This window comes from Achroia grisella, unplaced genomic scaffold, assembly GCF_030625045.1.
Source record: "Achroia grisella isolate CSIRO2021 unplaced genomic scaffold, CSIRO_AGI_Agris_v1 utg794, whole genome shotgun sequence".
Taxonomy (NCBI): Eukaryota; Metazoa; Arthropoda; class Insecta; order Lepidoptera; family Pyralidae; genus Achroia; species Achroia grisella.
Genome location: NW_026713026.1, coordinates 2259657 through 2282469, shown reverse-complemented (window position 1 = coordinate 2282469; position 22813 = coordinate 2259657). Strand labels below are relative to the sequence as shown.

Here is a 22813-nt window from a genome sequence, read left to right as displayed (position 1 = left end):
AAAAAATGTTATTTTTGTGTATTTACAGTATTTATATTCATATGCATGTAGTAAAAAATGGTTATTTCAATATTATAAACCGACACTCCAATTTTATTTATATGTATAGATTATTTGATATTAATATTCTGGTATTTATCAGAATATTATCTATTAATTAATAATAAATTATTTCGCAGTCACGATTTTTATTCGAACAATGCGGTTTAAAAAATACCTCAATAACTGAAAAACACTTACAAAGATTCTTAGAAAAACTATGGTTCTATATAATCTATTGGTTTTATTTATTGACGGTTAAAGACTATTGTTAGGTCTTAAGCACTGTAACACTGCGACCTACAAAGATCTATTTGTTTACAAACAAATGATTACTTATTGTTATTACGATAAAAAATAACAATTAAAATATTCTTTTTTTATACAGAGTGACACATCTGTAGTTAGCTAGGTACTTCTTGTTTTCCTGTAATGTTACCATAATTAATCTCATTTATAACTTCCGGTACGGAACCTTAAGAATGGCTAATTACATGAACATGTGACATCATAATCAGACTCGTCTGCAACTTTACTCTTTGTTAGAAAACAGCAGCATAGCACAGGCGGCGTCGATTGCGCGCTTACGATCCTACTGGGTCGTATTTCAGTAGAACTGCCACGTTACAGATTACGTCCAATTTTCTTTGCTAGTACATTGAATACGCTTCAATTGGGAGGAGTACACTATAGCACTGAATCACTGGCTGTATATGAAACGTGTAATAATACATTTTTCCTTAAACGCGTAATGTATGTGATGACGGAATCGGTGGGCTAGCGGTTTAGCATACCGCTTTACTTCCGATGGTCGCGGGTTCGATTCCTCGCACGGTGCAAATATTCGTATTCATGAGTGTGAACGATGTATATATATATATGGGGCTGGTAGATATAATTATGCAAACACGGGTTTTAAGAAGCAATAATATAATATTATGTACAAAAGTAAAATAGCAGAACAAGAATGAAATGTCATATATATTTTTCTATATAAAATAATAGGCAAAATAAATATATATGCATAAGTAATATACAAAGACATGCGTCGTGCACAATGAGTATGATTTTTTGTATCGTTCTGGGTGTTTCCTATGTTTATAATGTATATATTTACAAATAAAATGTATGTTAATATTTACTATCAGTTGTCTAGTGCCCACAACACAAGCTCTGCTTACTAGATGGCTCTGTGTTAATTGTCCAGAATTATTTATTATTATAATGTAAGGTCTGACGAGTCCTAATGAATTTGTATGGTTTCAAACTGCAGCTCCTGTAGAGTTGCAGGTTTCCTGTACAGTATGAGGTGTTGCGATATCGTAGAGCAATTATGGTGAAGATCGATTCACGAGTCAGGGCTGTTTCACTGCCAGTTTCGCCATCATTGTTCGTAGTTCGGCACGGTAAACTTCTGCTATTATTGCTTGACCACACCTGAGACAGCCATAGTGAATACGCTTCAATTGGGAAGAGTACTAGTACTACTGCACTGAATCACGAGGTATATATGAAACGTGTAATAAGACATTTTCCTTAAACGCGTAGGAAGACATTATATAATAATAATAATAATAATCATCTCAGGACAATTCACACAGCGCCATCTAGTCCTAAGCTAAGCAGAGCTTGTGTTATGGGTACTAGACAACTGATACAAATACATGGATACATTTTTTTTTGTAAATAAATACATATTATACATAGAAAACACCCAGACCGATACAAATGATCATACTCATGAATACAAATGTTTGTACTGTGCGAGGAATCGAACCCACGACCATCGGATAGTAAAGCGGTGTGCTAAACCACTAGACCACCGAGGCTGTCAAATATAGTAGGTTAGGACAATGAAAATGTTATAAAAGCTTTTAATAACTTTGATATTAAATATGTATACTCGGTAGATATAATTCTGCATACAATCGTAATAATAAAATCTTTTAATATCAAGTATCGCAGTTTCAAACACAATTTCACATATAGTGAAAGTTTTAGGCAAAATATCAAAAATATATTCAAGTTTTCAAAGCGATATCTATATTTCGTATCATATATAATATGATAATAATTACATAAAAATAATTTTATTTATATTTATTCGAATTAGGTGTTACTTTACGGAAGTCCATTTCGTAGCACTGGTCAGGTTTCCACACCAAATATTTGTAGTCTCACACATGTTAATCGTAGCGGAATTAAATAAAATCGAGTAGTAATTATATTTATAATTAATTAAATGGATTTACTCTTACACCATTTATTTTTACAGTTTCTTGTTAACAATTTTGGTTTCGTTTTATTGTTATGGTGTTTACCATACTATTGGTTACTGAAATAATTACTATGTGTAAAGAAGATTAAATCTATAATTATACCTTACATATATTTTCATTTATTGACTAGTTAAGATCATATCCTAATATGAATGTGGATGGTTATCTGGGTAGAGGAAGACCGAAAAAGAGATGGATGGACTGTGTGAAAGATGATATGATGAGAAAGGGAGTAAGTAACGGGATGACTGCGAACAGAGATGAATGGAAGAGAAAAACATATTACGCCGACCACAAATAAATGGGATAAGGAGAAGCAGATGATGACTAGTTATAATTCATATGGTTAAGCATTAACGTAATTACAATATCTAACTTGTAACAGTCGAATACTCTAACACTAGTTATTTATTAAGTATGCTATCATACTTAAAATCAAACCAAACCATTAAACGTTCAACCCCAAACTCTAGTTTGGTCAAAAACATTGATTCACTTTACAAAACTAATCACCTAAAAGCTGTATCCGACCATAAACAAACTGGACTACAAGCCATAAATTTGCACGCCGCCTTGAGGCAGATAATTTTTAATTCGACCACCCTCCGCAAGTCCATCCTCTTCGACGGTCGAACGCAGACTGATGACGTTGGCCTTGCGTCCGGACCGCGGCGCTTACTTATGTATAATACCCTCATTTGTTTACACGTACATTTTAAATTAGAGGTCATCGTAAGTGAAATCGTTTTCAACGGTATTTATGTGAAGTGGTTTTAATTGTTGACATTTTAAAATCGGAACAACTTTGGATGAATCGGAACAATTTTAGAAGACCGCAAAACAATGGACTGTGTATATGACAGGATATACAACGGTTTGTGTTTTAAGCATATGTACCTATTAATTATTTGTGTCGCCTATAACCCAACGATATAATAAAACAAATTGTTTCACAAGTTCGCACGTTTGACGGATACCTATTATTTAATAAGATACGTACTATTTTAATTGCCTAAATTATATATTTATATTATTCACATGGACATATTACTCGGCTTGATTTTTTAAAAATATCTATTATTACCAATATATTAAACATTTAATCTAATTTAAATTTTGTGTGAAGTCTTACAAATGTCATCGGCATTGATCGGCCTCATTGTCATTGGTATTACTGAATAAATCATTAAATTTATAATAGAACTAGCTTTTGCCTTAGGGGTGGAATTTATGAAAATCCTTTCTTAGGGCACGCCTACGTCATAGTAGCTTTATGCATGCAAAGTCTCAGCCCGATCGGTTTAATATTGACAGAGGTTCATACAAACTTTCATCCCCTATTTTATCCCCTTGGGAGTAGAACTAATCAAAATCCTTTCTTAGCGTATGCCTAGGTCATAACATCTACCTGTATGCTAAATTTCAGCCCGATCCGTCCAGTGGTTTGAGCTATGCGTTGATAGATCACTTATGTCAGTCATCTTTAAATTATAATATAATTTAATATATTTAGATACACAGCTTACTTTTTATTCCAATCAGTTTTGTCACTGGATCACCGTAGTAGTTGATACTATGTATATATGTGTATATTTTTCTGTAACAGAAATGCAAACAAGCTGACCACCTTCGTTATGGTAAGTGGCACGAATTCGAGTCATATTATTATGTGCAATCCGTGATACCACTCATGCGTTACATTCCAGAGCCCTAATATATCATGCCTGTTACCCTTTAAATTCACTTTATACTACAACTAAACCACACGTCACCCTACAACAAAAATACATCTTACAAAGCAAGCTGCTTGGCGGCTGAAGGCTGAGACTGTGGTACCCAAGCCCACGACTTTTTACAGTCCACCTCTGACATAAAAATGAAAGTTATAACAAAGAGGCAAGAGGAATGATATCAGCTACACCACTATATGTTTAACATTCACAACTTGCACTTAATTTGGACCTCAAACAAAATACATTTTTCGCAGCCACGTCGCCTGACAGAAGGCGCGTAAATAAAAAAATCCCTGATTTCTCAAAGGGATGTTTGTCAGGGCTGCGCGGGAAAAACGCACGAGTTAACTTTTTGACCGGGATACCTTTACAGACGTGACGGGAATGAACGGGTGTACGGTGTTTGTTATAGAATATAGAATATTAGCTGGATAATAAAATTATTACTGTACTATTTTAGACTAAGGGCAATCAAACATTGAGGGCAATGAAAATGCCGACCAACAGAGCCCTTTTGTGGCATGCCTCGATGTCTAAAACTGGGACATCTCAATCTAATAATCCAACAGGAGGCACTGAATCTGTACTTATTAACGGGTTACTTGAATCCATACTTTAATAGACTAATGTTATGCATCATGATTAGGGCCCTCACTGGACACTGCAAATTAAATAAACACATGAAAAACTTAGGCCTGTACTTAACAAAAAGCTATTTGGGCAAGCTAAAGAGGAAACGTCATTACACATCCTATATGGTTGTAGCCCACTCATGCTTAAACGAAAGGCCTCATTTGGAAAGTATACACTCTAACATCATCATCACATCATCTTTACTAAGAATATCCTTCAATTCTTGTCCCTGACGGGTCTAGGTTGCGACCTTCGGAAGGCGAGCACAATAAATCTACGTAGCAGCTCTAAAGGTCAGGTGTAAAGTACTTGGAAAGGGTTCAGATAAAAAAATAGCTTATGAAAATATATATACAGATATTACGTCATTCCATCACCCGTCAGAAATGTTAATAGAACATTTGTGCAACAGAAGTTCTGATAGCGGAGCGCAGTTGCATCCTAGTTGTTTTAATTTTTCTTAAAACTTTTAGCATTAAACTTAAACATTTTTCATTGTCTGTACTTACTTTATATATTTTATATAGTTTTTAGAAACTAACAACCATTGTACCATATTCAAAGCAAACTAAATAAATGAATGTACAAGTATTTTTTTATACACATTTTTTACTTTATATTACTATATCTATTTTTTTATACATTTTCTTACCTATTTATATCATTTATATATCTCTAATTGCATTTATAATGAATTTGGTTGTATTAATATTATGTCATTTTTTTTATTTTATTATTATTCGCACTCCAAAACCAAAAATATAATTATGGCGTGGTAAATAAACAAATAAAGTTACTATTTATATTAGAAATATTTATACAAACAACATTTTTCTAATTAAATTTGTGTGTGTGTTTGTGAGTGTGTGCTCACCGCGTGATTGTGTGGTGAATATGGCTGTAGTACTAATTTAGTACTAATATGTTTAGTACACATATTGTACAACTTGGAGACTGACTTAGAGCGCCGTTTAGCGCTAGAGTCCCAAGCTAAGCAGAACTTGTGTCATGGAATAGAATAGAATAGAAATTATATATTTATATAAACTTAAATTTATACACTTTTGAACAGTCATACTTATTTTTTTAATGTACCTCTCATTCAAAAAGCTGTCATATCACAAGAAGAACGAGCAAAAAACTTGCGTATTACTCTTTTAAATAATTGTTGTAACTTAACATTTTTAAGTTGAAACGTCTGAATATAAAATAGTCGAGCAAGATTACTAGAAATACTAAGTAAAGGACATTTTTCTTTTGTAAATACTTACTTAATATACATAGACAACACCCAGACTAATTTAAAGAATCATACCATGAATACAAATGTTTATACCATGCGAGGATCAAACTCGCTGCCATCAGAAAGTAAGGCGATTTGCTTAATCGCAAGACCACCAAGACCGTCAAAAAATATGACTATTCATATTAAAAGATTATTTCTATTTCGCTATCAGCTTCCAACTTGCGTGTATAGAATCGCCGGGATCGGTATGTTTTCCGCTCCCATGATTCCCAGCAAGATCTCGTGTTGATCTGGAAGCTGCGAATTTTTACCTAATACGTGCCCAGTTTTGGAATAACCGCGGCGCTAGTTCTCATAGTTAACATGATACCTTTACATCTCGTCCACTTAGCTTTACCCCAATTCATTTGAGATTCTGTGCTGTGTTTGACAATAACTTCACAACATTTGCAATATTTATTTATAAACGTTAGCGTTTGTAAGTATATAAGTTTATAAAAATCAACATAAAATTTTAAAAATTGAATAAAACAATTGAAGTATCTCTTTGCAATTTAAAATATCAGTTTTTTTTTTACAAATTGCATATCTAAATATACATAATACTATTATCAAAAATAATTAAATAAAATTTTATCTCTCTGTTTAGGCTTGCTTGCTTGCTTGCTTGCTTGCTTGCTTGCTTGCTTGCTTGCTTGCTTGCTTGCTAATCTCTAAACGGTTCGATTGATTTTGACGGGACTTTCACTCGCAAATAGCGAATGTTATAAGACTAAAATAAGCAGTTAGAGGTACCCACCCTGACTGATTATTATCAAGTCTGTTTGGGGGAAAATGAATGATAGTTTCATCATCATCATCGATAGATTCATCTTATGTATTGCTGATTATTCCGTACTAGATAAATTCTGATGTATATGTTGCTTGTTAGTTTATGCTTGTTCGTCCCTTTTGAGTTGAATTTTAGGACAAAAAGCTTGACATCTTAGTCCTCTGAAATTTAATATATACATACTTGGATGTATATATATACATGGATATACACATAAACATGTAGCGCTGATATTATGTTGCCTGCAACATATAAAAGTTATTATATATATAAAAATCTGTCTATCCCAGTTTAGGTAACTAGAGATAGATACATTCTCAAATCCACAAACTCCGGAACAAAACGGAGTGGGCTGTTAAAAATTAGACCCATATATTCAGTAAATCGTTACACTGCTATCGTCTCTCTAATAAATGGTCCCGGGATCATTCCGTCAATTTTACGATTGCTCTATTACTTATACCGGGGAATGTAGGTTTAGATAGTGCATACGTTCACTATTTCAGTGTTCCGTAGGCTACAGAAATAGAAATAATCTTTATAAAATAAACTTAATATTATTTATATGAACTATATTTGAATAAAGACTATTTTACTTTTGTATAATCATATTTTTTTACTTCTACCACTTCTACAGAACGCAGACTCATCACAAGAAGATTGAGCGAGAAACTTGCGTGTAGCTCATTTAAATAAGTGTATGTTGTTATTTAAGTAATTGTATTGTGTGTGAATTTTATATTGTTAAGAAACACATTTTTTAGAATTCGGTGGTAATACAAACTGCCAAATAGCTTAATAAAATAAGTTGATATATATATATAAATGAATAGTCATAGTTCTTAGAACAGACCAGTCCCTACAAGCAGCACCCGTTCACGAGTATAACGGGTGAGCCAGCCATCACTGCGCTCAACCATGTCTTTGGGACCCTAATGACCCGTCCCACCACAACACCACATTTCAGCGTACATGTCTGACTTATGATACTCTAGTAATAAGCCTGGAACTTAATATCCATTTATTCGTAATAATTAAAAAAAAAGACAGTTTACCATACTATGTGGAACCTGTGGCATTCACAGAATCACACAATACACATTAATAAGAAGGTATGTGACAATCAATTTAGAAACCATTACGCGCTTATTCTTTGTGCAATCGGATAATATTGTCAGCACTAATAGTTTTAAGTAAGTTTTTTTTTTCTATAATAACATTATTATCATTCATAAATTATATTAAGTACTAGTCTACCAGAGGTAGAGGTATAAGTCGTCCCCCTAAATACCCTGATCTCCACTATTTGAGCAGTTAAGCTGCTTTGTTGCAATTTCACGACACCATACTAGTTTTCTTGGTACATGGTATTGAAATAGGTATGTGATTTTATTACCCGTATTAGATATCAGGTATAACTGCTGATATGAACGAAACGGAGACGTGTCTTAAGTATATACTACGATCTATTTACTAGTGAAGACGTGACTATATGAGAGAACTTTAAAATAACAAATATTCTCGTTCTATTTTAACAATGCTCAATTTTAATAGATTCTTGTTGTTGTTTATTAGAAATAAAATAACATTTTGATGTTCAATTGCTTTATATGGTAATATATTATATTAGTATTATACTAGCTTGGAGGTTCGGTGTCCTAACAGCTTAGCACACCTTACTTCCAATGATCGCAGGTTCCATTCCTTGCACGGTGCATTTGTTTTCATGAGAATGATTGTTTGTATCGGCCTATACATACATTAGATTCTATGTATGTATAGGTGCAACAAAGAGGATCTAAGTTTGATAACGTTAACATTAAATAAATTTAAAATTTTGTTGATAATGTTCAATAAATCAAATCAAAATCATTGATGCATGTCGGTCATTTTAGCTGTTTATGAACGTAAAGTTTTTGTCTTAGCATTTTGACTTCCTACTGTCCAGTTCAGTATAAAGAAAGTCAACTGAATTTCTTCTTTTTAAAAGACAGTTTATTTACATTGTAGACTTATATAGATTTCTACATCTAACATTAAATGGACATCCCGTGCAGGAACAACTATTCTCATACACTTTTGTTAGTAATAGAACTTAAGTGTTAGAAAACTGGAAAAACGTGCAATTGTGTATTGTAAATATTTTAGAGAAGAACTAGAGATTTTCGCGTCTATAACATAAACCATAACACACCCCCTACGTTAGCTGTTGACGACACACGAAAGTGGCATAAAGTCATAATCGGCCCTCGTTCAGAAGACGAGCGGCAACCATCACGCAGTGCCCCGGTGGGGACCATCAGACCTTATACATTATGTGGAATGGAAATCATTTTCTGTACCAACAACGCCAAATATATAGAATGGGCGCTTGAGCGAAGTCTAAAAACGGTTACTGACAACCAAATTGCCAATTTGAAGGCCGTAGCCGTAGAGACAGTGTTCCCTCAATAGCTGGTTTTACACGTACGTTCTTTTACGCGCGAATTGGTTTTCATGCAGGAAAAAATGTGCAAGTAAATAAAGATAACGAGAAAGAACACACATACTGTGCATCCAGCGTCCTGCAATCGTGTTTGTTCTAGCGTCTTTTTATAAGAATAGAATAGAATAGAAAATCATTTATTCAAATAAACTTACATTGAAGCACTTTTGAATAGTCATCTATTTTTTTTTATCTACCGCTCATTTGGAAAGCTGTAGCATCACAACAAACGAGCAAGAAACTTGCGTGTTGCTCTTTCATAATGACCGATAGATGGCACCTACAGAAGAAGATTTTTATGGAATTAGACAGGCAATAATAACTGACCACTAGATGTTAAGTGGCAAATGTTGACTATAAATTATATAGCACTGTTGTATATGTAGATTCGTATCGGAAAAATATAACAGTATCTTATTAATGTGTATTTATTAATAATAAATTGTTAACAATGCAAATTACAATTATATAAAACAAACAAAACTGTATGTAGAAACCTATATGACATCTGACTGACATCTATCAATGATAGAACAGGCAAAGATCCTTAGACCGTACAGCCTAGTCTACGTTTAAACTTCTTTATATTTCTATAAGTGATGAGACCAAAGGCCAAAAGACGTTTTTTAGAAAATATGTTGACTATAAATTAAATAGCGCCATAGAGATTATGTTATAATGAGAATTACGATGAATGAATAAAAATTATGCACGAGGAAGATTCCACAAGTATCTTCTATAAAGGCACTTCTATAAATTGCTTTATCTATATCCGCGATACTCTGTGGTACCGTTCCTATTATGGTTTACGCTTGTAATGTTATATAGCGTTATGGTGCTATATACAACCGCGGAATAATGTTAGAAGAACCATCTTCATAATGAAATCCTCCAATCTTTGAACCTTGTATACGAAATATATATTATTTTTTATTTGATTTGTGTCTGCTATTTCCATTAATTTGAGTTAAGGGGAGAGTACCCATAATAAGTAAATGGGCATTCAATTCAATTCAATGCAATTCAAGTAAATGGGCTAATATATATATATATATATATATATACTAGCTGTACCCGCGACTTCGTCCGCGTAAATAATGAAAAAATATTTAACTCAATTAACACAATATAAGTCAAATAAATAAGTATATATATATATATTTAATCATATAAAAAATAAATTTCAAGCTTCTAGCTTTAAACATGACGATACATCTATATGACCTTGGATCTACCCTTTTAATCCTCTTGCAACCCTTTCTCACATTAAAAAGTAACCTATGTCCTTTCTCAGGATCTAGTCTATCTATGTCTGTTTCAAATTTCAATTTAAATCGGTTCAGTATTTTTGGCGTGTAAGCGAGACAAACAGATAAAGTTACTTTCACATTTATAATATCAGTAAGGTATTTAATAAACTAACCCTAAAAAGACAAAGAAAAAAGTTTAATCGTTCTAGCTTCCACAACCACACAAACAGCAAATTTCCACAATAACTTTCATTCTCTATTTTATTTTACTACCCCCCTCCCCCTAAGAGTAAACATTTTACAAACATTGAATATCATATTTATTGATATTTAAACAACAGCCTAAAAATGAGTCTCAAACTTCTAGTTTTAAAAAATGACGATTCTTCCATACAGCCTACCATTGCAACCCCCTTACAATCCTTTTTTCACATTCAAAAGTACCCTATATTCTTTGTCCGGGTGTAAACTAACTGTGTACCAAATTTCATTTAAATTTTTATTTTGTTTTGGAGCGTAAGACTGACAGAAAGACAAACAGAGTTACTTTCACAGTTATAACATTAGTGGGGTTTTTAAAAATCTACCCCAAAAGAACCAATGAAAATAGTTTCATCGTTCTAGTTTCAAAAATTACGAATTTACATAATAACTATCATCCCCTACTTTATTTTACCCCCTTAAGGGTAATTTTTTTACAAACAATGAATGTCATATTTATTTATATTTAATCAACAGCCTCAAAAATAAGTTTCAAGCTTCTAGCTTCAAAAATGACGATTTTACATAAAAACTTGCATCTCCTATTTTATTTTACCCCCTTAAGGGTATTTGTTTTAACAAACAATGAATGTCATAAGTATTTATATTTAATCAACAGTCTCAACAATAAGATTCAAGTTTCTAGCTTCAAAAATGACGTGTTTACATAAAAACTTGCATCCCCTATTTTATTTTACCCCCTTAAGGGTAATTTTTTTACAAACAATGAATGTCATATGTATTTATATTTAATCAACAGCCTCAAAAATAAGTTTCAAGCTTCTAGCTTCAAAAATGACGATTTTACATAAAAACTTGCATCCCCTATTTTATTTTACCCCCTTAAGGGTATTTTTTTTACAAACAATGAATGTCATATGTATTTATATTTAATCAACAGTCTCAACAATAAGATTCAAGCTTCTAGCTTCAAAAATGACGTGTTTACATAAAAACTTGCATCCCCTATTTTATTTTACCCCCTTAAGGGTAATTTTTTTACAAACAATGAATGTCATATGTATTTATATTTAATCAACAGTCTCAATAATAAGTTTAAGCTTCTAGCTTCAAAAATGACGAATTTACATAAAAACTTGCATCCCCTATTTTATTTTACCCCCTTAAGGGTAATTTTTTACAAACATTGAATGTCATTTTTATTTATATTTAATCAACAGTCTCAAAAATAAGTTTCAAACTTCTAGCTTCAAAAATGACGATTCTTCCATACAATCTTTCATCCCCCTTTTAACCCCTTACAACCCTTTTTTCGCATTAAAAAGTAGCCTATGTCCGTTCTCAGGGTCTAGACTATCTGTATACCAAATTTCATTCAAATCGGTTTAGTAGTTTTGGCGTGAAAGCGAGACAGACAGACAGAGTTACTTTCACATTTATAATATTAGTTTTTGTCGCAGCACAAAAATATATTTTTATCGTTTCCGTACAAATAATAATTTTACAGTATTAATCTACAAACCAACATTTTGTTTCTTACAATCAGCTAAATAATTTAAATAGTTCCATAATATATGGCACAATGAAAAGGTCATTTATTTTATAAAAAAGACTTTTAGTTTTTATTTTAGTGAAAAATAAGAAAATTCTATTTTGATACAACAACCATATATTTATTAATACCTATACTTTATTAATTTTGTGTTAATGCTTTTTAAATAAACACCCACACATTATTTCTGTATAACCTACAAAAATGGGTAAATAATTTAATTTCGGATAGTGCCACACCACAACATTCTTTAAAAAATGTAAATAATAAAATTTGAAGAAATTGTGATTGTACTGAACAACTTAAAAAGAAAACTTAATAGTTTTTTTTTTAAGTTGTTCAGAACAGGGAAACAACATTTGACATTTATTATTATTTAACATTGGATATTGACTTTAATTTTTGTAATTTATATTGTAAAACTTTAAGGTGGGCTAAACTGGGCTTGTATCCAGAGCCGTAAAACAAATTGATAAAAAAAATCGCCAAATTTGTCTCGCAATCGGCCAATTTCAGGTTTAAAGAAAAAACACATACACACGATATACGATTTTATCATAAAAAAGTGTCAAAAACAATATTTTCACTAAACGTCAACGTCATGTTTCCGGCAAGATCTTTCGTTTACATTATGTTATCTGTGGTTTTGTTCTCTGTGATGGATACCTTATTGGCGCAAACGCACGCGATGTGTTGATTGGTTGTTAGCTAGTGAAATGAAAAGATGGCGAATGGCGCAAACGCACGCGATGTGTTGATTGGTTGTTAGCTAGTGAAATGAAAAGATGACGAATAAGGATTCAACCGCATAAAGATAACCTTGTATTTCCATTTTGAACCCCTTACAACCCTTTTTACGCATTAAAAAGTAGCCTATGTCCTTCCTCTGCATCTAGACTATCTGCGTACTAAATTTCATTTAAATCGGTTCAGTAGTTTTGACGTGAAAACGAGACAGACAGACAGACAGACAGAGTTACTTTCGCATTTATAATATTAGTAAGGATATTAGGTTTTATTAGTAAACTAGCCGATCTTGAACTTTTTTTTTTAAACCTTTTGTGTAAACCTGTTTTCAGATAGTGTACAGTCCACGGAGACTAGAATATTACACGTTGAGTAATATTTTTATTATTTATGTATAAATATAAATAGTTGAGTTAAACTATAGAATTGACTTTTATTATGTATATTATACTTACAATATACATATCTAATACCTAGGTAGTTATAACAAGTTTTGTTATAACTACTAGTAGCATTTTTATCACGATAAAAATTTTATTGAATAGATTTTTAACGAATTAAAAAATTGTAATATTTAATTAGAAAATTTGTTGTAATAATTTTAAAAGTAAAACAGTATGTTACACGATGTTATCGGTATTTATGAATTAATTATTTGAATTTGAATGATAATTTTTTCAAAGTAAACAGTTTTTTTAATAATTCTCATATTAGTTATTTTTCCTTTAATATTTTAATTGAATTAGTTCTAATTAGTAGTTTGTATTCACACACTTCAACTTAAAAATGTAAAATTATTACTTTTTTTAAATTATTTAAAAAAGTAACACGCAAGTTTCTTGCATTTTCTTCTTGTGATGAGACGTCTTACCAAATGAGCGGTAGATTGAAAAAAATGAGATGACTATTCACAAAAGCACTTCTATGTAAGTTTATTTGAATAAACTATTTTCTATTCTATTAATTAATTCTAACATCTACGACATTGGTTAAGCCACAGGATATGGTCATTATTCATCAAAATATTCGTGGCTTCTCCAGCAAAGAATTAGAATTAAGTCTATTCTTAGAATCTAACAATGTACGGGTGTTATGTCTGACAGAACATTGGCTTAAACAATATGAAATAATTTGTCCTTTTGAACATTATAATATAGCTAGTTTTTTTGCTAGGAACAATGCCATTCATGGCGGGTCAATTATTATTTTAAAAAATGATGTAGAATATAAAAACCGTCAAGACATTGTAAATATTTCTATTGAGCAAACAATTGAACTATCTTGCGTAGAATTAGTTACTTGTATAATAATTTGCGTTTATCGTCCGCCATCGGCTTGTTTTGATTCTTTTGAACTGGCTATGGAGGAAGCATTGAGACGAGTCGCACGGAGGAATAAAACATTATTTGTATGTGGCGATTTTAATGTTGATTTATTATCGGAATGCTCAATAAGCTTAAGATTGATTAACTTATTTAAATCATTTAATTTGCACAATCTTTTTTTAGAACCCACTAGGGTCGCAGGAAATTCTGCCACTTGTATAGATAATGTTTTTTGTAATTGTGAAGTAAAGGTGAAAATGAATTTCGACTGTCTTGGATCTGATCATTATGGACAAAAAGTTATAATTGAAACTAAGGGATCCAAAGGGACTCAAACAATTACATGCAGACAAATAACACAAAAGAATTTGGCACGTTTTAAAAATAAAATTGAACATAAAATATCTAGTGTCATAGTACCTCAATATGACCCGGACATTGTATGTGAACATATTTTTAATTTAATTGAACATGAAGCTAGCAGTGAATTTAAAACAAAAACCTTTTCAACTAGTGTAAAATCAAAGTTTTGTGACTGGGCCACGTTTGGTATTTATAAGTCTAGGGCTAATCTTTACGAACTTTACGAAAAACGAAGCTATATATCCGATCCCTTATTTCATGAACATGTAAAATCTTATTCGAAAATATTTAAAAAGGTTTGTCATACAGCTAAGTCTCTCTATTTAGGTAAAATAATAACTAAATCTAAAGATAAAATAAAAGCCACTTGGAAAGTAATAAATAGCGAAACTGGAAAAGTTAATTTTCAAAATAGTAAAATAGCTTTAAATATTAATAACAAATTGGTAAATTCCGACACAGAGGTCGCGGATACATTCGAATCTTATTTCACTAATATTCCATTAATTACGACACAGGCTCTAAAATCTCCCCCGTCTGCTGCTGAAACTTTACTAACAGACAATGTTAGCAAGTCATCAGCTGTATTTAACTTTAGACATACATCATCAGTAGAAATAATGAAAATATTCAAACAGCTTAATAATAAAAAAACAGAGGATCTATGGGGTATATCTGTTAAAATACTAGATAGTATAATGGAAATTATTGCGCCCTCTCTTGCTTTTATTTTCAATAAATGTATAGATGAAGGTAAATTTCCTAACATAATGAAAATTAGTAAAATCATACCGCTTTTTAAATCTGGAGATAGGAGTGACCCAATAAATTATAGACCTATATCTATACTCCCAGCACTCAGTAAAATTTTTGAAAAAATAATCCTTATGCAGCTTGTCAGTTATTTCAATTTAAATAATTTAATCCACAATAGTCAATTCGGTTTTTCCAAAGGTCGTTCAACTACAGACGCAGGTGCAGAGTTGCTTAGACACGTATTTGCTGCATGGGAAACTAAAATGGATGCGATAGGTGTTTTTTGTGACCTTTCTAAGGCTTTTGATTGCGTTGATCATAATACATTGCTAAAAAAGCTTGCTTTTTATGGCGTCAAAGACCATGCTTTAAATTTAATAAAATCTTATCTATCTGATAGAATACAGAAAGTGAAGGTTAGCAACGCTACGTCTGACGGGTCACTTGTGCAAATGGGTGTACCTCAAGGATCTATTCTCGGTCCTTTTTTATTCCTAGTTTACATTAATGATCTCCCATATGCCATGCAGGATAGATGCGGCATAGTATTATTTGCAGACGATACTTCATTGATTTTTAAAGTTAATAGAATGACTAATAATTATGACGATGTAAATAGTGCTTTGCGGCGTCTCCTGCACTGGTTTACAACTAACAATCTTATGTTAAACGCTAAAAAAACAAAATGTGTTAATTTCTCTCTGTCTAAAAGTTGTAATACTAATTGCAATATTAAATTAAATGACGAATCTCTCGAATTTATAGAATCTACTGTCTTTCTAGGAATCACACTAGATAATAAAACACAATGGGGTGCACAAATTCAAAGCCTTGCAGCGAAACTAAGTTCAGCAGCTTTTGCCGTGCGTAAGGTTAGACAGTACACTGATACTGATACTGCTAGATTAGTCTATTTTAGTTATTTTCATAGTTTACTCTCTTATGGAATATTACTATGGGGAAAAGCGGCAGATATTAAAAATATATTCATATTACAAAAACGTGCCGTTCGAGCGATCTACTGTATGAAGAGTCGTGACTCATTAAGAGAGAAATTCAAAGTGGCAAATATTCTCACCGTTGCTTCTCAATTTATATATTCAAATATCCTATATGTTCATAAAAATCTTGACTTATTTCCAAAAAACAGCAATATTCATAATATTAATACAAGATTTAAAGACAAACTTGCTGTCCCCAAGTATCGTTTAGAAAAAGTTAATAGGTCTTTTATGGGAATAGGTATAAAAATTTACAATAAGATACCAAAGGATATGTTGGAATTACCCTTAAATAAATTCAAAACATCTGTTAAATCATATTTACTGAGCAAAGCCTATTACTCACTAAACGATTACTTGAATGACGAGTGTGCATGGCAATAGTTGTTCATGCACTGAATTTTCATTTAATGTTAGACATAGACACCTATATAAATATACATTGTAAATAAACTGGCTTTAAAAAAAAAAGTAATTCAATTGAGTTTCTTGCCAGTTCTTCTCAATTGGATCTATATACCGAACTGGACGGTAGGGAAAAAAATAAAATTATAATGTAAAAATTTGACGTTCATAAGCGGCTAAAATGTACTACATGAATAAATGATTTTTGAATTTGAATTTGAATTTGAATTATCTAAGTAAATTGTGATAAAAAAGAACAATAGCAGCGAAGAATACAAGATAAACATGTACCTACTGTACAGAAAAAAAATTAAAGTATCTGTATTGAATTAAAATAACTGCCAATACTCCAACTAAAAATTGTTAGGTTATAAAATTTCAAGAGGTCTTTTTACCCAAAAATAAAGTGAGAAAACGGGTCCACTGGCTTCTAACAGTTATAATAAACCTTCGCAAATATTCTTGGGGAAAAGGTATTATTTACCCAAAAAGGTTTGCACATAAAGAAATTTCGCGCCATTTGTAAACAAACTGCTATGTTTACGGGTTTTGGGAAATAGACATAAAACGCATAAAACACAGCGCCGTCCTTCCGGAATTAAGTATCTAATGCGGCGACTTTAAATACAGTGTCCTTAAGATACGTCACTGGACCTGACCGTTTCAGGTATTTTTCTGCAATTTCCATGGGTGTTTCAGTTATTCTGTACCGAATTTTTACAATATCCACTGGCATACTTTTAATGAGATCGAAATCAAAATCAAAAGCATTCACTTTTTTTTATACCACGTAGGTGGCAAGAAAGCATACGGCCCATATGATGGTAAACGGTTACCATAGCCTATAGACGCCTGAAACACCAGGGGTGTCACATGCGCGTTGCCGACCCTTAATAAACCTTAATATACCCTTCATGAAAAACCCCACGCTTTAGTCTCGTGACAAAACCTCGGCAGGTAGTTCATTCCACAATCTAAGTGTAAAACTTCCATCATATTAAAGATTTAAGAATGCACTTAAGTCTTATGTTATTCGTAGACAGGGAGGCCTGTGGGATTGCATCGGAATGCAATGAACTGGTTCTACTTAACTGATCAGACATAAAGCCTTCACTCAGATTGCTCTCGCTCCTTGTCGGAGTTATGCAGTATAAAAGACCATTATAATTGGTTTAAATATTTATGAACTCAAATATTCTTCAATTTTCAATTTGGTTTTGTATTCAATATATTTTAGATTACATGAATTAATATATAATGTTGATTTAATTTTGTTTATTGATAGTTTTTGGATCGGATTCTAATTGTAATTTATAATATATAATGTAATTTCTAATTGTTATATATATATATACATATCTATATATAAATAGATAGGGCGGTAAACCATAAAATGTTAATAAATGAAAATTTTAATTAATTTTAACGGAGATAGATAAAATCAACAAAAGCACGGACCGCTGTCTGTGGAAATAAAAAAAAAGTCTTATGTTATAACTAAAGCTTATTACTTCGTCAATGTTATTGATGACAAATTTCAATTTAATTTATATCCCTGGACAATTCACGGTTGTATGAATGTGTGGCCCAAAATCTTCTTTTAATGATGCAACACCGCAATGTCGGGTTTAAACGGGCTAGAATTGAGAAAAAAACTCGTTAACTCATACATACCAATTGTACTAATTTAAATTAAAAAACTAGCTGGGAATATCTGATTTTATTACACACTCAACAATCTTGGAAATCACATCATGGAAAATTTTCGTAGACCATACGCAAATAGCCGGTGCTCTGTCTTGACTCTGCTGCGAGTATCAAAACATTCAACAACTTTGTTCCCGAAATAGTTAACTTGGATTGCACGCTGTCATAATTCAGATTACGTCAGAGTTGGCAAGTTGAGGCACGTCAGAAATGTTGACTGTTTTATCTGGTAGGCTGTACTTTGAGGAGACGCCTCGAGGGATGCCTTTAAACGTCTGGCCTTAGATACCGACGGCACTTCACTTTGTGGAGGATCCTTGGACGTTATTTTCTTATACGATACTCATATATTACTCATATATTATCCCATTGCTTCTATGTACCTATAGAAGCAATGGGAGAACAGTTTTTTATATTGTAGGTACCTACTAACTATTTTCCGCAACTTCATCCGCGTGATAAATAACTTTTTTTTATTAAAATATCTCATTTTCTTGTTACCTGTAAAATATGGTCGATCACAGTGATGGCTGGCTCATCCGTCATACTCGTGAACGTGTGCTGCTTGTAGGGACTGGTCTCCTCTGATTTACTCTTATCTAGCTACTCAACCAGTTGGTCGTATATTTGATATTTTCTCTATTTGAATATTTAATAGAATTAGTGCTACTTAGTTTTCTCAGACTTCAACTTAAAAATGTAAAGTAACAGTAAAATTAATTAAAAGAGCAACACTTAATTTTCTTGCTCATTCTTCTTGTGATGAGACAGCTTTCCGTTTGAGTGGTAGATTGAAAAAAAATGTGTAAACAGGGTAGATTGAAAATAAATTATTTTCTATTTTATTCTATTCTTGTCACTATCTGATTAAGTGCTAAATTAAACCAGTTCAGCATAGCACTGGTTTCCCTCGAGACTGCTGGCCCCTATTAAATAAACTTTAAAATAAAAGTAAAGCCTAAGTTTATCCTTATAGCATTAACTATCTACCGGCGAGTGAAGGTGCCGTCTAAATCGGTCCAGCCGTTACAGAGATTGGCAATTACAGATTATTTTGATGTAAGAACCATATATACATATATATTTTAATATGCTTTTGTTGTTAATTTGAAATTACAAACAGACACTTGCAATTTTATTTATTTGTGTAGAGAGGTGAGTGACAATAATTAAAAAAAAATCCGACTCCAATCATTAAAAAAGGGTCCAATCTGTAATTGTGATAGTATACATACTCTTTCTATTATAATTTCGAATGGGTTTATAAATTAGCATCCGACATAATATGGTACATACCTAATACACATATATTATATATATAACATATAACTGTCTTGGGCATTTTGAAAGTCACATAAATCAGAAAATATGATAACATTAACCGCGTAAGGAGATTTTCGATCAAACCACAGTAATACGCTTGACCGGGCGGCCCGGATATGAGAGCCTTTTGACCGGGCCGGATCAACGCATCCGCTCGTCATCCGGGCATACTCGATTTACTTACAGATATAGGTTACGTTTTTGATTGGAAATATACTTATATATGTTAGGTGTACACTCCCATGAATAAGGTCATTAGTTAGTTACAGGGTTTTTTTTTATGGATGACAAGGGAATGGTGCACCCGCCTACGCTAACGGCTAACACTGGCGGGGCACCGGTGGAGCATAAGGTCAGGTCAGTTGGCCCATTGTGACAAATTCACCAAGAATTTGTCACGATGGTTTCCAGGGGAATCGCGTGGTCAACTTGACATGGTACATCGCTAGCAATAAAATCACCAGTCTATGGTGTACTGTATATATTTGTATAATAATAATTTCACATCATTACCTCTTTTCATGACAATTGGCCGCGTACAGACAATACAGACGATTATTTATAAAACAATTATTATCGCCCCCACAAGTCCACATTACTAACGATCCCCAGTCCCCCTAGGTTATAGGGGTTTGTATTTTAATAGTAATTATGGTACTGTATATATTTGTATTATAATCATTTCACATCATTACCACTTTTCATGACAACTGGCCGCTTAGAGACAAGACAGACACGTTCCATATTTCACCTATAAAATATTCTCATGTCATCCGTCACTCGCCACATACAACTATAATTCTAATAATATTTTTTAGTATCGATTTCTGTAACTTTTCTTAATATACATTTTATCATTAGCTGAGGGTCTATTTTATTCATATTATAATTACAATTACTACCGACCCCACAGTTAGAATTCACACACCGCCATCTAGTCCCACACTAAGCTAAGCTTCTGTTGTCAGTACTAGACAACTTATAGAAGTATTTACTGTTTTTGTGAGTACATACATGTAAGACTGGGGCAATTTCGTCAACGTCACAGTTTTACTGTTTTTGTAACAATTTTCATTGCAGCTCCGCTCCTGTTAATCATAGCGTGATCTTATAATCCCAATAGATAAATGGCCTATTAAACACTAAATGAATTTTCAAAATAGGTTCAGTATGTTCAGAGATTATTCTCTATGCTCAAACTTTACCTCCTTATAATAGTGTAGAAGGCGGCTATCCGTCAGGCGGGAGTTGGCCTTCAGCCGCTCCATAAATCCTTTCACGGGTTTGGAGTGCCATCTGCACTCGTTGCCTATCAAAGCTTACAGCATTTTTTTTTATGGATCATAACGGAATGGAGCCGCCGCCTGCGCTAACGGTTTACGCTGGCGGGGCACCAGTCATGCTCATCTTATCATCCCCCATTGTCAGGTCTGGCTGGTCAGATCAGTTAGCCCATTGTAACAAATTCATCAGGAATTTATTGCGATGGTTTCCGGGGGAACCACGTGGAGGTCAACCTGACGTTACTATTACTACATTGCTAGCAATGGGGTCATCAGTCCACATTACTAACAACCCCCCCCCCCCCTTAGCTAACAGCAATTTTTTTTTAAGGATGATAATGGAATGGTACACCCGCCTGTGCTAACGGTTTACGCTGGCGGGGCACCAGTGGAGGATGATAAGATGAACATGAAGTCAAGAGTAGTCCGAAAAAATATAATCTGTTAAATATCATTATGAGCAAGGTGTACGAGTAATTAACCTGGCGAGGATGTACGGGCGTAGAACATCAATAATATGCTAAGATTTGATAATGGGTATAACGCCAGCTACACAACTGAGCAGCAACAGCAAACCAGCTGAGGTAGTGTTTTGGGGGCTGGAACGGATTAATGGCATGTCAATTAATTTCAAATGGGGAAAATTGCTTTGAGATACAAGCAATTTGACATACGAGCAAGGTTACGGAACAAATTAAACTCGCACGTACACCACCATCACTGTATATATAAAATATTTACATAACTATAATAAAATTTTATGATAGATGCCATCTAGCGGCGACTACTTAAATTAATTTACATTAGTATCAATAGCACACTCCGCACTCGGTCAGCATAGAACACTTCGTTTCACAGTAACCCGGTAGATGTCGCTTTACGGATGTATATTAAAAATATTAGATAAAATTTTTATTATTAATGTGTATAAGAAAATTACGTAATTAGTAATTTATACTAATTTTAGTATGCAAAGATTTCATAAATTCGTTTATCCTAATAATATTTATTTTGACTTAGTGTACGTCGAAGTATTAGAAAAATAATAACTGTATAAAAAATTAAGGTCATTTTCTTAATACATTGCTATAAAGTAGATGCTCATACACAGTAAGTCAAAATTTAAAATATTCATGATCTAAAAAAAAACATTCGACCGTGACAGGACTCGAACCTGCAATCTTCGGATCCGAAGTCCGACGCCTTATCCATTAGGCCACACGGTCTATACAATGCCATTCTGAAATTACGGAACACATTCACATTTTCATCGATCGCCAATTTCTTATAGATTATATGGCATTTATAAAGGTGGCGTTAAATAATACGAATCTATAATAAACAAAGTGGATAATCTTAATTTTTTAACATTTTTTCATAATCTGTTAAGTGATCAAAATAATATGAAGGTTTAATACTAAATTTCAAAATTAAATTCAAATGAAAGTGATAGAATCATGTGACTAAGTATACAAATTGAAAGAATGAATTCCAGATGAAGAAATAAAAAACTAAAACTTTGACTATATTAAACTTTGTAGGATTTGTCCGTCGGGTAAACAATACCTACAATTTTAATAGCTATTGATTTCTCGAAATGTTTGTGAGAACAGTAGGCATCAAAGTCCGTCT

The 22813-nt window shown here is 32.7% G+C and overlaps 1 non-coding gene across 1 annotated transcript; it reads right to left on the bottom strand.

The window, feature by feature from the left end:
- Positions 1-22334: 22334 nt before the first annotated feature.
- On the bottom strand, positions 22335-22407 carry Trnar-ucg (transfer RNA arginine (anticodon UCG)). Its single transcript has one exon. It is a non-coding gene; the product is annotated as a tRNA-Arg (tRNA).
- Between the last annotated feature and the right edge of the window lie 406 nt (positions 22408-22813).